Here is a 16,650-nt window from a genome sequence, read left to right on the forward strand (position 1 = left end):
TAGTTTGGGTTAAATAATAACTTTCTTATTATTATTAAATCAAAACAAAAATTTGTTAGAAAGGGAAAATTAGTGATTATTGAAGGATTTGTTAATAATATATGGTTACCTCTGCAAGGCATGATTCTCATTGGTTCTTTAATTGCTTTTGTCACTGTAATTCTGGTCATGGACAAAAAATGCACAGCAACAACTGGTAAGGAAAAAAAAGATTCAATAACTCACTTCCTCAATTCCTTTGGATGGTAAAACAGAAGCTGAAATAAATGCATAAATTATGTCTTTTCTATATAACTACTAGAGGCCCAGTGCACGAATTCGTGCATGGGTGGGGTCCCTCGGGCTGGTCAGGAGGAGGTACCATGAGAGGTTGGCAGGCCAGCGGAGGTTGGCTGTGGGAGCACACTGACCACCAAAGGGCAGCTCCTGCATTGAGCGTCTGCCCCCTGGTGATCAGTGCACATCATGGCAACCAGTCATTCAGTCGTTCAGTCACTTAAGCTTTTCTATATATAGATTATAATGAAAGTTTATATTTTACTAACAATCACTTATCCACATTTCATATAAACCTAAATAAGAGTTATAGTAACTCAAATAAGAGTTATAGTAATAAGACGTATAGTAATTCAACACTAAGCCTCGAGTCTATTAACTTGTTCAATTTGCATCAGTGTTAGATGCAAATTGATTTTTAATTCTTTCTTGATATTCAGATATTGTATACAGCCTTTCCTGGCATTTTGGGCTTCAAAGCAACTATCTTGTAGAAACATATCTGTCTGACTTTCCATTTTTTAATACCTCTTGTCAATTCTACAAAATCTATTGAGCACTTACTATTTGTCAAGTATTGTATGTACATTAAATACTCAATTATACTCAATTATATGCCATGTACTATGTGCCCAATGTTAGGAACTATATACATATGTATGCAAATATATATATGAGCCAGGGTTCCGCATGTCCAAAATGACCAGAGGGACGACCGAATGTGGGGGGGGGGGGGGGGGGCAGGAGGGGGCGGTGAGGTCATTAGCCTCCAGCCTGGGCTGGGCGGAGGCTTAACGACCTCGCCGCTGCCTCCGTGGATGACTCCCAGGAGGACCTGGGCCCTCCCCTCTGTGGACCAGGGGCCCTTTTCCTGATACCATGTTCCCAGGGTCTCTCAGACCCGTTTGTGGAAGTCAGGAAACACTGCATGTGGTCATCCCGCCCTGGGAACTCCCAGGGCTGACAGCAAGGGTGGGCTTCTGTGGGGTCCCCTCTGTTATGTGATCCAGGGTCACTACATCCTAATGTTGACTCTGGCAGGACTTGGGATGGTCCTCTGCATATCTGAGGTCCCGCTCCCTATACCAAAGCCCCCGAGTCTCTGAGACCCGGATGCAGAAATTGCCTATTGTAGTTCTAGGGTCCAGGGTCCCTCCCTCCTCCCTCATGTTCCTCACCTTGAGCCCTGGCAGGTCCTGGGATCCTCCCTCTGTTGACCCAAGGCCAGACTCCTCAGATCAAGGCCTCACTGCCCTGAGTCCTCTGCAGGAAGTCAGTGTAGGTCACATCCAATACCAAACCCAGCAATTCCAAAGCCTGATGGCAGGGGCTGAGATGGATTCCATAGGTTCCTTAAGCCCTGCCTCTGATCCATACTTTGACAGGGCCTGGGCCTCCTGTCCTCTATGAACCTGAGTCTGCAATCCTCAGACCAAGGATCTGACTACCCAAGTTCCCTGAGGAAGTGGGGGGTGGGGGGGAGGAGGTGCAGTTTTCAACATACAAACAGGAAGCCCAACTTTGGGAATTTAAATTCCTGCCTCATTCACCTTATACTGTTAAACCGCAAATCTAGATACTATACCTACTATGATCACCCCCAAGATTTTAAACAAAGCTAAGATAACCAGTTGAACAACTCTATTCATTAAAGACAGCCTAAAGGCAATGATTTCAACCTTAAAAACAGAAAGCTGGGGAGAGCCACATGGACAGTGGGAAAAGGGGGGTGAGATGGAAAATTTCTCTGGTAGTAGCCAAGAAGTGAATGGTTTTCAAGGTGCATAAGAGCAACCTGTACTAGGGAAGCAGGATGATTCACATCTCCACAGAGACAGTCACATTACCTTGAAAAGATTTTAGGTAAATCGTATGAAAACTAGAGGCCCGGTGCACAAAAATTTGTGCACTCAGGGGGGACGGGGCGTCCCTCAGCCCGGCCTGTGCCCTCTCGCAGTCTGGGACCCCTTGGGAGATAACGACCTGCTGGCTTAGGCCTGCTCCCCGGTGGCAGAGGGCAGGCCCAATCCCTAGGTGCAGCCCCTGGTCGGGCTCAGAGCAGGGCCGATTGGGGAGTTGGGGTGCCGCCTCCTGTCATGCACAGAGCAGGGTGGATCGGGAGGTTGCGATGCCACCCTCAGTCACGCTGAGGGTAGGGCCGATTGGGGGGTTGAGGCACCGCCCCTGTCACACTCAAGGCAGGGTCGATGGGGAGGTTGCGGCGACACCCCTTGTCACACACAGAGCAGGGCCAATCAGGGGGTTGGGGCGCTGCCCCCTGTCACGCAGAGAACAGGGTCAATCAGGGGGTTGGGGAGCTCCCCCCTGTCACGCACAGAGCAGGGCTGATCAGCGGGTTGAGGAGCTCCCCCCTGTCACTCACAGAGTAGGGCCGATAGGGGAGTTGGGGCACCACTCCCTGTCACCCACAGAGCAGGGCAGATCAGTGGGTTGGGGCGCCGCCACTGTCACACTCAGGGCAGGGCCGATGGAGAGGTTATGGCTCTACCCCATCACACACAGAGCAGGGCCCATGGGGGGCGGTTGGGGTGCCACCCTCTATCACCCACAAAGCAGGGCCGATCAGGGGGTTGGGGCGCCGCCACTCTCACACTCAGGGCAGGGCTGATGGGGAGGTTATGGTTCTACCCCATACACACAGAGCAGGGCCCATTGGGGGGGGGGGGGGGTTGGGGCGCCGCACCCTGTCACACATAGAGCAGGGCGGTTAGGGAGGTTGTGGCCCCACACACAGAGCCACAGGGCGATCAGGGGGTTTGGGCGCTGCCCCCTGTCACGCTGATCCCGATGCCGGGAGGCCTCATGGCTCCGCTGATCCCGGTGCTGGGAGGCATATTACCCTGTTACTGTTTAGAATAGAGGCCTGGTGCATGGGTGGGGGCTGGCTGATTTGCCCTGAAGGGTGTCCTGGATCAAGGTGGGGGTCCTGCTTGGGTGCCTGGCCAGCCTGGATGAGGGGATGATGGCTGTTTGCAGCTGGTCACACACCCTTCAGGGTGGGGGTCCCCACTGGGGTGCCTGGCCAGTCTGGGTGAGGGGCTGAGGGCTGTTTTCAGGCTGGCGGGTGACTGAAGCTCCCAACTGCTCCTTTTTTTCTTTTTTTTTTTTATTCTGAGCCAGCTTTAGCTCTGGCTCCAGCTCTGAGGCCTCTGCTGCTGAAAGCAGGTATCTGGTTTGTTTGGGTTCTACAATCGAAACACTGTTTCAACTCCAGCTCTGAGATTCTGGCTCGCTGAAAACAGGTTTCTGGGGTTTTGTTTAGCTTCTATATTTGTAACAATGTTTCAAACTGCAAGCTCAGAGGCTGGCAAGGCAGGCGGGAATGTTGGATTCCTCCATCACTGAAGCAAGCAAGCTTCATGTTAGTTTCAAACTGCCTGGCTGCCGGCCACCATCTTGGCTGGCAGTTAATTTGCATATCGCCCTGATTAGCCAATGGGAAGGGTAGCAGATATACAGCTAATTACCATGTTTCTCTTTTATTAGATAGGATAGATACTAAAAAACTAATTTTCCGGGACTCCATTTATATATATATTCATAGATTATAGGATATTTTTAAACATGTGTTTATCCAGGCTCATGTAGACATCAGCAAAATTTTCATAGAAAATCCAGTTTTGGGCAACGTAATTTCCCTTCAGTCCCTTTAACATAGGTTGTTGTAATATGCATGCTAATGTTAACAAACCCAGTGACACATTTTATCTTTTAAGTAAAATCCATATAAATCCTTTAATGCAAAATATGAATCTCTCTCTGAAAATATAGCATGGCAGTTTATAGTTCCCCTTATTCTGTGGTAGTGTCCAGGCAGATTCTTGAACTTCCTTTATGGTACCATATCCAAACATGATAAGGAAGTAACAAGGGAAAAACAACCTCAGCTTTTATAACGACTTCTCCTTTCAAGTACCAGAAACTCAAAAAAAAAAATTAAATATATTTTATTGATTTTTTACAGAGAGGAAGGGAGAGGGATAGAGAATTAGAAACATCGATGAGAGAGAAACATCGACCAGCTGCCTCCTGCACACCCCCACTGGGGATGCGCCTGCAACCAAGGTACATGCCCTTGACCAGAATCGAACCTGGGACCCTTGAGTCGTCAGGCCGACGCTCTATCCACTGAGCCAAACCGGTCAGGGCAACTCACATTTTTTTTAAAAAGTTTTTATTGATTTTTAGAAAGAGAGGAAGGGAAAGGGAGAGTGAGATAGAAATATCCATCAGTTGGCTCCCACACACCCCTTACAGGGGATTGAGCCCACAACCTGAGCATGTGCTCTGACCAGGAATCAACAGGAACCAGCTATCTCCTGGTACCTGGGTTGATGCTCAACCACTGAGCAACATCAGCCAGGCTAGATTTGTCATTGGCTAGCCACACCCATGACAAATCTGTTTTCACATCATGAGTACACCTATGGGGGCATATATAAGAAGATCCAGGATTATTTTTTAAGACTCAAGAAGAGGTAGTTTCATAATGATGCTACCTCAAAATTCTTGGCATATTGGTAAGGTTTGATTTTATTTTACTCAGTCATTTGGTAGAGGGTAGGCATGGTAGAAGTAGATATAAATATCATGCAGTAAGGACAAAAATTGAAAGAAATGAGAAATATGAAAGATATCAGAAGTTTTGTGAAGGTTTGAGTAGCAGCAATTTTAGAGACAGATCATCACTGTTCTTACCAAAAGTTCATGACTAGACAGTTCTCAAATTGGTTTCTGCCTTTGGTTAATTTCCAGAGTTCTGAAATAGTGTTTTTTAACTATTATATTTGGTTTATAGTTTCTTTGGGGGGAAAGGATTTGCCAATCTACTCACTCCATCATGCCTCCCTTACTACTGTTAGCATCCATTATCTTGACTGAATCAGTTATTATTAGGATGATTACTGAACAGTGACTTTTAAACCTATAATTTCTATTTTGTTTATATGTTGAAATTCTACAGTAAGGAAAATTTTTCTCTTCTTCCCCATTTATTTATAAATGCATTTATTCAATATAAATACATGAGTTTTTATTTCATTGAAGAATTATAGTCTATTAGTTACATTATTAACATTGATGCAAAAATTGTCTCATTTTTGACCAGTAGGAGCCCCCTTCATACTAGGGCATAAGTCCATTAGATATATTTCCATCACTCTTAGAGTACTTCTTAAATTTATGTCATTTAGGTACAGACTTCCAGTCAAGGTGGCAGAGTAGATAAACTCTGTGTTCACCTCCTCACACAATCAAATCAAAATTGCAACTGTGTTAGAAAAAAACCATCATTGAGAACCTCCTGAAGACTAGCTGAACAGAACTGCTATAACTAAGGATGTGAAGAAGAAACGATGCTGAGACTAGTAGGAGGGTCAGAGATGGGGAATGAGCAAATCTCACAATTACAATGAGGTGATTGAGAATCAGAATGGTTACCTAAGTTGCAGAGGTCTCCTCTGAGGCATCCTAGACGCATACTGGGCTCCTCAACTTAGCTCATTGGTGGCAGGAAGAAGTCCTCATAACATCTGGCTGTGAAATACAGAAGAGATTGCAACTGGGAAAGACAACAGCTTGCGAGAGACCTAGGTGCTCCTCTTAAAGGTCCTGCCCACAGATTCATTCTCTCATGAACTCATCTCGCTCTAAGCTCTATGCAGCAGAGGCAGCTTGAAAATCAGAATGGACATACAGGAAGGAACTGAATTAACTAACTTCAGGATAAGGGCTGGTGGGGGAGGGGTGAAGACAACTCTCTCCAGGAATGGAAGTACTGGCAATGTTGAACTCTCCTCCCACGCAGCTGGCATGGCACAGGCAGATGCCAAATTGGTGCTCTCTATTAACCTGGCTAATAGGTATTTATTGCTCTCTATTAACCTGGCACAAAATATCAAAGTGGTTAAAGGCAAGGCCTACAATCAAGGTTACTCAAGCCTAGCACAAGCTGACCTTGGTCTGCAACAGAGCTTGTCCCAAGAAGCTCCAGAACCAACATATCCACTGGCCAGCTATAGACCACACCAGAGCACTACCCAAAACACACCTGAAGGACAGATTTGACCGACACCAAAGCCCCACTGACACCGTTCAACCCTTCCTGGTGACTCCCTGAGACCCCGCTTCACCCAACTCACACTCTAGAATGAAGCCTATTCCAACAACTCCTCCACAAAAGTAGCCTACCTACTTCGTGCTACAGACTTTTCCAAAAATTTCTCGAAGGTCCACAAACCCCAAACCAGTAGTGGCTGGCCTCTGCATGACTGGTAGCTCTTGCTAAGTGGCCCCAAGCCTCACAAAAATGGTAACCATTCTCAGCTTGCATGTGAGTCCCATCAGGGGGTCCCACGCCTGGCACAAGTGGCAATTGGCCTCAGCTCACACTGTGGTCTCTCCCAAGCATCTCCAAGACAGCACACAGAACTTTTCTGAGAGTATCAAAGTATTTGTTATCCATTTTATTTCAGTACAAATAGGACTCCCACACATTTTTTTCCTCCATAAAAGCCCTTTCCTGTTTATGAGGAACTTTGATCAATATTTTTATTCTTTTTCATATAAAGTCTGGTTGTGTCCTTGTATAGATAAATATCCGGGGGAACCCCATTTTAATAAACATGAGTGAAATATTTAAAAAACAATAGGAATATTTTTCTTTCTATTTAAAAGCCATGCTTGAAACTTTAAGATTAATTTAATGACCCAAAATATTAATATGAAGTTAAAGGAGAAAAATGTGGGGATTTGTTGACATTTAAATGTTAAATGAAGATTATATGGAAAGATAATAATAGTTCAATGGAACCATTTTTATTTAATATTTAGCATTATTTTATCAAGAGAGTGGCAGCTAAAGGGTTTCTGGAAGTTTTATTCCATGGCATCATTAGCATAAGGGATAACTCCTTTTAAGTTCAGAAAGTAGCCATCATAAACTCTTTGCTTACACAAGTATAAGGAAAGTAACCACACATTGTCCATGAAAAAAAAACTATTAGGCTATCTTGAATCTCAATTTGGGTCAGAGGGATTGGTTAACAATGTAAATTTTTTAATAAATTCATCAGGCATATCGCCAGCCAGGAAGCATCATCTTTCAAGAGCAATGGTTCCCTGGGAAGGAAATTAAGACTAGACTGTTGGTGACCCACACACAATATATAACATATCTATAATAATAAAAGCATAATATGCTAATTAGACCAGACAGCCAAACAACCTTCCGGACGTCCTTCCAGACAAAGCTGCAGTAGTGGGGATCAGGCAGGCAGGCGAGCAGTTAAGGGCAATCAGGCAGGCAGGCAGAGTGGTTAGGGGCAATCAGGCAGGCAGGCGAGCAGTTAGGAGCCAGCGGTCCTGGATTGCTAGAGGGATGTCAGACTGCCTGTTTAGGCCCAATTCCTCAGGACAGTTGAACATCCCCCAAGGGGTCCTGGATTGTGAGAGGGTGCAGGCTGGGCTGAGGGGATCCCCCCCCCCCTGCACAAATTTCGTGCACCAGGCCTCTAATATCAAATAAGTCAAATAAGATTTGGGGGAAATGGATGGAAAGCTATTGTGACTGGAGTATGCTTTTAGTAAGGTAAGGGAGCAGATGGCTTCCATACTTAGAATTAATTTCTAAAAGGATGAGATCTAAGCCCTAGCTGATTTCAATAGCGTGTTGGCCTGGGGAGTGGAGGGTCCTGGGTTTGATTCTGGTCAAGGGTACATGCCCAGGATATGGGCTCAATCTCCAGTATGGGGCATGAAGGAGGCAGCCGATCAATGATTCTCTCACTCTCTCCCTTTTCCTTCCTCTCTGAAATCAATAAAAATGTACTTTTAAAAAATAAAGTTAATAATAATAAAAGGATGGGATCCAAGCATAGTATGTGGGCACTGTTAAGCCCTTCTAACCCAGCACCTGAAGAACCCCTGTTAAGAACAGAAACAAAAGTAGCTAGAGGAGGCCTCTGGGGTGATCACTACATGTTCTGCTGAAACTAAGCAGAAACTAGCTCTGCTTTGCATTGAATAGGCAACCAAGCTGAATTACCTCTTATCAGTTCTTCACAGAACTACATTTCTCACAATCTCTTTAGGAGCAATCTGGGCTAAGCTCCACCAATAACATGTTCTATTCATGGAAGATTTAGTTTTGGAGGGGCTTTTGCCCTTGCCCTGAAAATTGGTAACTTCTGTGTTGCAGCACCATGACCTTTAGCAGTGGTTTCCTGCGGTTTTTGAAACGTTGTGATGAGGATTTTTGTAAGATAGAATTTCCTGTAGTAAACCACTTTCTGCTTTAAATACCTAGAGGGCTTTTTGACTGATATCTGATTTTGAGCCCTTGGTCTCCTTAAATTCATTTAATCTTTAGCAGAATTACATTTTGGGGAGTGGGAGAACAGGGCCTTAAAGTTGTATTCTTCTTCAAAAGCAGTGAAACATAAAAAAATGAAACATTTTCATGGTAGGCAGAAAGGAAAAGAAATAATCAGACTTAGGAAACAAATAGGGAAGACATGCACAAACCTAGAGATGAAGGAAACAAAAATAATCTAAAAGTTTAAAACAATCAGGATATTAAAAAGAATTAATAAAATGTAATAATATAAAATAAGATAAATGTAAAAGAAAAAGAAATGTGTACCCAGAAATTCAGGAAAAAGATATACAGAGAAAAGAAATGCTCCAAAGAAACAGATGCAGACACAAAAGACCAATATTGCACATCCAATTTAAATATCATTTTTTTTCACTCTTTAAACACAACCTTTATTCAAAGAATTATGTTAGCAAATTAATTAAAACTTAATAACAGAACTCTTTGAATTTGAAAAGCCTATTGAGTCTGATAGACTTTTTTAATATCATATTAATAGACATCCCTACAGTTTTATAAACATTGAAGTGAATTGGAATTTTATCAGGTTGTTTAAGTTGTATTTTTCCATTACAGTTTACATGCAGTATTATAATTGGACAATCAATGGGTCCATGCTGCCTGTCACTACTTGAGCCAATTAACTAGAGAGGGTTGAATCATATATCAATATCCATTCCAATACCACCAGCAGCATGAGACAGTGCCATGTTATCCGCAAAAATCTGCTCTACACCCCAGTTGCTTATGTTGGGTAGAAGGACAAAGATTACATGGGGAAGGGTATTCCAAATGGCAGTTTACAGGTATTTGCAAAGACCTGTGAGTATGCAAAGAGCTGGGGATCGTCGAAGGGCTAGCGATATGCAAAGGGCTGGAGGCTCTGGTTTCTGCAACAAAGTTGTTCATCTTCCCCTGATAATAGGCAGCTCCCTGATGGGGAGGAGGGGCTACATTTCTAGGTGAGTTTCCAGGTCCCCTGTATAACTTCCAGCCAGGTTAGAATGTGCCTTCTTTAGTCAGAACAAATCATGGTTAGCAGAGCATGATTAATATTTCTTACAATTATTGGTCCCCAATATCTATTTCTGCCCCTATAAATATTTTGTATTGGTGTCAGGTATACAACATAATGGTTAGACTTTACAAAGTGATTTCCTTAATATTTCTAGTACCCATCTGGCACCATACATAGTTATTATGATAGTACTAGAGACCCGGTGCATGAAATTTGTGCACAGGGACCGGGCCTAAACCGGCAGACCGACATCCCTCTCACAATCCAGGACTGCTGGCTCCTAACTGCTCACCTGCCTGCCTGCCTGATTGCCCCCTAACCGATCCCCTGCTGGCCTGATCGACACCTAACTGCTCCCCTGCCGGCCCGATCGCCCCCAACTGCCCTTCCGTGCCGGCCCGATTGCCTCAACTGCCCTCCCCTACAGGCCTGATCTCGCCCCCAACTGCCCTCCCCTACAAGCCTGGTCATCCTTAACTGCCCTCCCCTGCAGGCCTGGTTGCCCCCAACTGCCCTCCCCTGCTGGCCTATTTGCCCCCAACTGCCCTCCCCTGCCGGCCATTTTGTGGTGGCCATCTTGTGATGATGTTGTGGTGGCCATCTTGTGACAACGTGGGGGTGGCCCTCTTGTGATGATGTCACAGCAGCTATCTTGTGATGATGTTGTGGTGGCCATCTTGTGACTACATCACAAGACGCCACGTAGGCTTTTATTATATAGGATTGACAATATCCCCTATGCTGTACTTTACCTGCAACTATTTTGTAACTACCAATCTGTGCTTCCCAATCCCTTTACCTTTTATACCCAACCCTCAAACCCCCTCCCCTCTACAACCATCAGTCTGTTCTCTGTATATATAAGTCTATTTCTGTTTTGTTTGTTCATTCATCTTGTTCTTTAAATTCCACATGTAAGTGAAATCATATATTTGTCTTTCTCTAAAAGACCTATTTCACTTAGCATAATACTCTAGGTCCATCTATGCTATTGCAAATAAGATTTCATTCCTTTTTATGACTAATACTAGTGGCCTGGTGCACAGATTCATACACATTGAAAGGAAATTAATTAGAAGAAATATTTTAATATCACTATTCACCCTTTCTCTATAATAGAAGTGTCAGAGATGAAAGGAAATTAGTAAAATGTATATGAAAATAATATATAAATTGATTAATAAATAAACAATAACATGATATAACAACAAAGACATGATATAAAAACAACAAAAACATGATATAAAAACAACATTGATAAAAACAATGACTGATAAATTGATTAAACTTATTCTAATATCTCCCTGTATACCACATGAAGAGTAAAAACACTTTCAGAATGCTTCACTAATTTTCCTTGTGATGAAGTATTGACAACTTTAACATCACACACTCTTCGAACTCAAGAGAAAGCAATATATAATTGATCATGTCTGAAAACTGGTTCAGGTAGGAATATTCCTACTCTGTCTAGATTGGCACATGCACGAGTCAATGTTTATTTTTAAATTGCCAGTGCACGTAATATGTACCAGCTGGTTGGTTGGTTGGACAGTCGGACAATCAGTGACTTAGCCTTTTATATATACTACTAGAGGCCCGGTGCACAAAAATTTGTGCACTCAGGGGGGTCCTTCAGCCCGGCCTATGCCCTCTTGCAGTCTGGGACCCCTCGGAGGATGTCCACCTGCTGGCTTAGGCCAACTCCCTGGGGGATCATGCCCAAACTGGCAGTCAGACATCCCTCTGGCAGCCCGGCAGCCCTCGGGGGATGTCTACTTGCCAGCGGAGAGCAGGCCTAAGCTGCAGTCGGACATCCTTGGTTTTGCTGAGGAGGCAGGAGAGGCTCCCACCACCACCGCTGTACAGGCAGCCATCAGTCTGACTTGTGGCTGAGCAGAGCTCCCCCTATGGGAGCACACTGACCACCAGGGGACAGCTCCTGCATTGAGAGTCTGCCCCCTGGTGGTCAGTGTGTGTCATAGTGACCAGTCATTCCCAGTCTTTCTGCTTGTTAGGGTCAGTTTGCATATTACCCTTTTATTATATAGGATAGAGGCCTGGTGCATGGGTGGGAGCCGGCCCTGAAGGGTGTCCCGGATCAGGGTGGGGGTCCCCCTGGGGTGCCTGGCCAGCCTGGGTGAGGAGATGATGGCTTTTTGCAGGCTGGTCACACCCCCTTCAGGGTTGGGGGTCCCCACTGGGGTGCCTGGCCAGTCTGGGTGAGGGGCTGAGGGCCGTTTTCAGGCTGGCCAAGCCCCCCCGAGTGACGGAAGTACCCAGCCTCTCCTTTTTTTCTCTTTTTTTCTAATTCTTGGATTTATTTACCTTCTATAATTGAAACTTTGTAGCCTTGAGACCTCAGAGCCAGCCAGGGCGGGCGGGAGGGAAACCTCCTGCTCTCTCCAGCTCTGTGGCCACAGCCAGCCAGCTGAGAGCAGGTATCTGGGGTTTATTTACCTTCTATAATTGAAACTTTGTTGCTTTGGGTGGAGCTCAGAGCCACTGTGGCAGCTGGGAAGCTTGGCTTCCTTCATCATTGGGGCAACCAAGCCTTCTGCTTGCTCCAGCTCCGTGGTTGCTGACCGCCATCTTGGTTGGGTTAATTTGCATATAGACACTCTGATGGGCTGGTGGGCGTGGCTTAAGGTGTAGCAAAGGTACGGTCAATTTACATGTTTGTCTTTTATTAGTGTAGATAGATTCCATTGTATATATGTACCATCTCTCCTTTATCCACTCATGTATTGATGGGCACTTGGGTTGCTTCCACATTTCTTGTGTTAATGTAAAAACATTCAAACCAGTTAAGAATTTTTGTGAGTTTATTTGAGCCAAACTGTCAACAATTGCCAGGAAGCAGTATCTCAACAGATTGGGCTAGTGCTCCAGAGAATGGCGGGTTTTCCTCTATTTTTATACATTGCAATCAAAGGAGGAGATGTAGGTGGGTGGGTTACATGAAATCCATTGGTGATAGATTAGAGAGGTGGGAGAAAGCAAAGCGGGGTGGTGGGGGGGTGGAGAGAGAACCTCTGGGACTGGATGAAAAGTAAAATAATAGACACATACTTAGATGGGTGTAGGTAACCAACAGTCAACAATTAACATAACAATGAAGGAATTTGTGGTATTTATCCTGGTGCCCAGGCACATTAGGTTGTGCCTAAGGCATTCAGAAAAAGGGAAGTTACAAGTTATCCAGACATTTCAAGGATGTTACTATAGATGCAAAAAGACAGATAGGCTCAGTTAAGGTAAAGGTTGACCTTGTCAGTGAAGATACCAACCTAGGATGTAACTACCCACCATAACTGCTTTTAGTTAAAGTTTAATTTCAGACCATCCTTTGTGGTTACTTTAGGTCTCTGAGATTTCAAGACTGCTATGCAGGCCTCCCCTGAGCTTGTCAGGTTAGCATATGGCCTCTTTCGTCCACACTTGGCTATTGTAAATAACACTGCAATGAACACAGAGGTGCATATATTCTTTCAAATTGGTGTTTTGGGTTTCTTTGGATAAATTCCCAGAAGTGAAATCACTGGGTCATAAGGCAGTTCTCTTGTTAATTTTTTTGAGGCAACTCCAGACTGTTTTCCACAGTGGCTGCACCATCTGCATTCACACCAACAGTGCATGAGGGCTCCCTTTTCTCCACATACTCATCAGTACGTTTGTGATTTCATTGAGGATAGCCATTCTGGTGAGGTGATATCTCATTGTGGTTTTAATTTGCACTTCCCTAATGATTAGTGATGTTGAGCGTCTTTTCATATGTCTATTGGCCATCTATATGTCCTCTTTGGAGAAATGTCTATTCCAGTCCTTTGACCATTTTTAAATTAATTGTCTTTTGTGTGTCAAGTTGTATGAGTTCCCTATATTTTTACCTATTAACCCCTCATATCAATGGCCAATAACTTCTTCTATTCAGTAGGTTGTCTTTTTGTTTTTGTTTCTTTAATTTGTATTGAATTTATTAGGGTGACATTGGTTAATAAAATTATATGGGTTTCAGTTGTAGAATTCTATAATACATCATCTGTATTGTGTGTTCACCACACCAAGTTTGTCTTTTCATTTTGCTAATGGTTTCCTTTGCTGTGCAAAAAAAACCACAAAACTTTGTAGTTTGATGCAGTCCCATTGGTTTACTTTTTCTTTTGTTTCTCTCGCTGGAAAGATATGTCAGAAAAAACATTGCTAAGAAAAATAAATGTCCAAGATTTTAATGCCTATGTTTTCTTCTAGGAATTGTTTCGAGTCATACATTTAAGTTTTAAGTCCATTTTGTCAACAGTTCTTTATCACAAATTATATTAGACAATTAAGAAACTTTTCCATACTAGTTCACTTTTCCATTCAACACAGAAATCCCTCTGATAGGTAGTATAGGAGACTTTTCTTTAACAGTTCTACTGACAGGAGTTTTTTTCTTCTCAAAACAACCTATTCTATGTCTCCAATCCAAATATCTCTCCCTTCCTCTTCCCTCCATTCACATCCCCTTCCTTTTCCTTTACTCCTACTCCTTCTCTGCCTCCTTCTCCTCCTTCCTTCTTCCTTCCTCCAACCATCCCTTATATATCTCTCCAACTAGAGGTTTCCACTTGGATGCATTATGACTCAATATGACAAAGATATCTCACTTTGTTGAAAAAGGCGAACAGAGAGAAAGAGCAGGTAAATAGGTATATATGATAGGTAAAGATGAGAGAGAATTATGTGTAAGAACTTACATGAAAAGAAAACTTGATATGGGAGAGGTGAGATTAAAAAAAATAGTTTCACTTGATAGTAAAGAAGAAATATTGAAGAGGGGCCATGAGCTTTGAGAAGAAAATTCACAGTCATTCCTCCATTTTACATCTATCTTCACAAAACTACATTTCACTCTAAGATGGAAGAGGATCATGATACTTGTATAAGAAAAAAGTGCCACATGGAATCTGGACAGAACCTTTTAGATTATTAGGATGGTTTTGCTGTGTGATCTTCTTGGGTGGAGACAAGAAAGGCTCAGCTATTATACTGGATTGTTTTTTTAGACATATAGGGATCATGAGCTTTTCTTCCCTTGTAAAAGGGACTACACATGTTGCTTTAGGCGGGTGAAATAACGTAAGTCATTCCCCTAGGATTTCACCTATAAGTAACAGATTTACTAAAAGCAACCAAGTTTATAATAATATTTTACTAACTATGTATGGTGCCAGGTGGGCACTAGACTTATCTGGGACATCACTACTTAAATTATATAGATGTCTAGCCACTATACTATATACCTATAAATAATATGAGATCATATTAAATGCCAATTGTAATTGAAAAATAAATAAATGCAATTGTGTATAAGAAGCTATAAGTTAAACAAAAAATTTCTGCTACCATAACTTTTCTGAGAGATTCAAAATATTTATTATTTCTTTTGTGTGTTTTTTCAGTATAACCATTGATAACAAGGGTCTCAAAAGCCCTCTCCTGTCTGATATATGATGTCACAGGTGATTGTTTACAGCTTCATCCACTCTCAAACTGATGGCCCAGGGGTACAGACCTCAGAATCCCTGGGCTCTCTTGCTACCCTGACAAATAATAAGGGATCTTTCCCCATCCCATCTTCCTTCCCTCCCAGAACTTCTTTCCTTGGTGACTCCAGGGGACAGTCTGAAACAAGAAGAAAATTGCCTGATTATACCTGTGACTCGGCAGAATAAAAACATCCATTTTAGACAGCAGAAATAACGGAAGAGATACAAATATTAAAAATTTCTATACATCATTAAACACTAAGAACAATCCCATCAGGAAAGGACAGTATGACTCTCAACCTACAGTCTGAGAAATACTTGTCACAAGAGATTACTATTTCTTAAGATGAATAAGCAAGAAATATTTTAAACTCCAAAAAATTCTTTGTTAGTGACAGACCAATCTTTTCTTTGTAACCATGTCCTAATTCCCAAAATATCTATACAGATAATCCCAACTTTTATAATAGTTGTATCTAGGAGTTGTTACATGAGTTATAAAAGTCAGTCTTCACCAAAGTGCCCACAACTTTCACCTTACACAGCAAAGAGAAAGCAAAAGTCTTCTAATCTGGTAATCAAATATATTTAAGCTGACATTTGCTACATCAGTGCTAATACTTCTATCTCTAAGCTCCTATGAGTTTATAAGGAAATCTGGGATAATGCTCTCCCCATCTAACCTTATTGGTAAGGAAAGTTATGTTAGGGACAATGGTCATCATAAGGTAGGAAATGTCATCAAAAATGCTCATATTTTAGCATCTTGCCAGACCCCCTACCCTTTGGTACACATACAGAATTAGTGCAAAAATCACTTAATATTCAAATTTGAGAAATATTGTCATATAGCACAATATGTGTGCATCAGTGACTGAGAATGGGGGTGGAACAGGTAATCACAGACCTCAAGATTTACCCAACCTCTGGGAGGATACAGAAAAATGACAGAAATGCTTTGAAAGGGGGAGCAGTGATGTATGAGAGAGATCAGAGCCCCCTTAGATTCTGAACACTCAAGAAGTCCTAGATGATAAACCCGTGTCTCTTTACCTCTCCCTAAGGAAGGTACCCCCATCATTGCTGGAATAGGAAAAGTTCCAAACAAACCACCCATTTGACCCCTTTGAAGTCATCATTTGGGGTATTATTGTTGTGAATTTGGGCCCTAAGGGCAAAAAATGGTCTTAAAAGCAGTATAGCAGGGGTGAAATGTAACATGAGTTGGGGAAGTGGAGACATTTGTACAAATGACTGAGAGTTACAGTGGCTTCACATGGAATTTAGAGCAATTCACTTAACTTTTCCAACTATAATAATAAAATATTCTCATTTTAAATTACATATTCTTATTTCTATCATTGTAGTGTTGGGCTAGGTATTCTAGTTGTTTACAGTAAAACCGCATATACTTTATTTTACCTACCTCA

This window comes from Myotis myotis, unplaced genomic scaffold (assembly GCF_014108235.1).
Source record: "Myotis myotis isolate mMyoMyo1 unplaced genomic scaffold, mMyoMyo1.p scaffold_m19_p_3, whole genome shotgun sequence".
Classification (NCBI taxonomy): Eukaryota; Metazoa; Chordata; class Mammalia; order Chiroptera; family Vespertilionidae; genus Myotis; species Myotis myotis.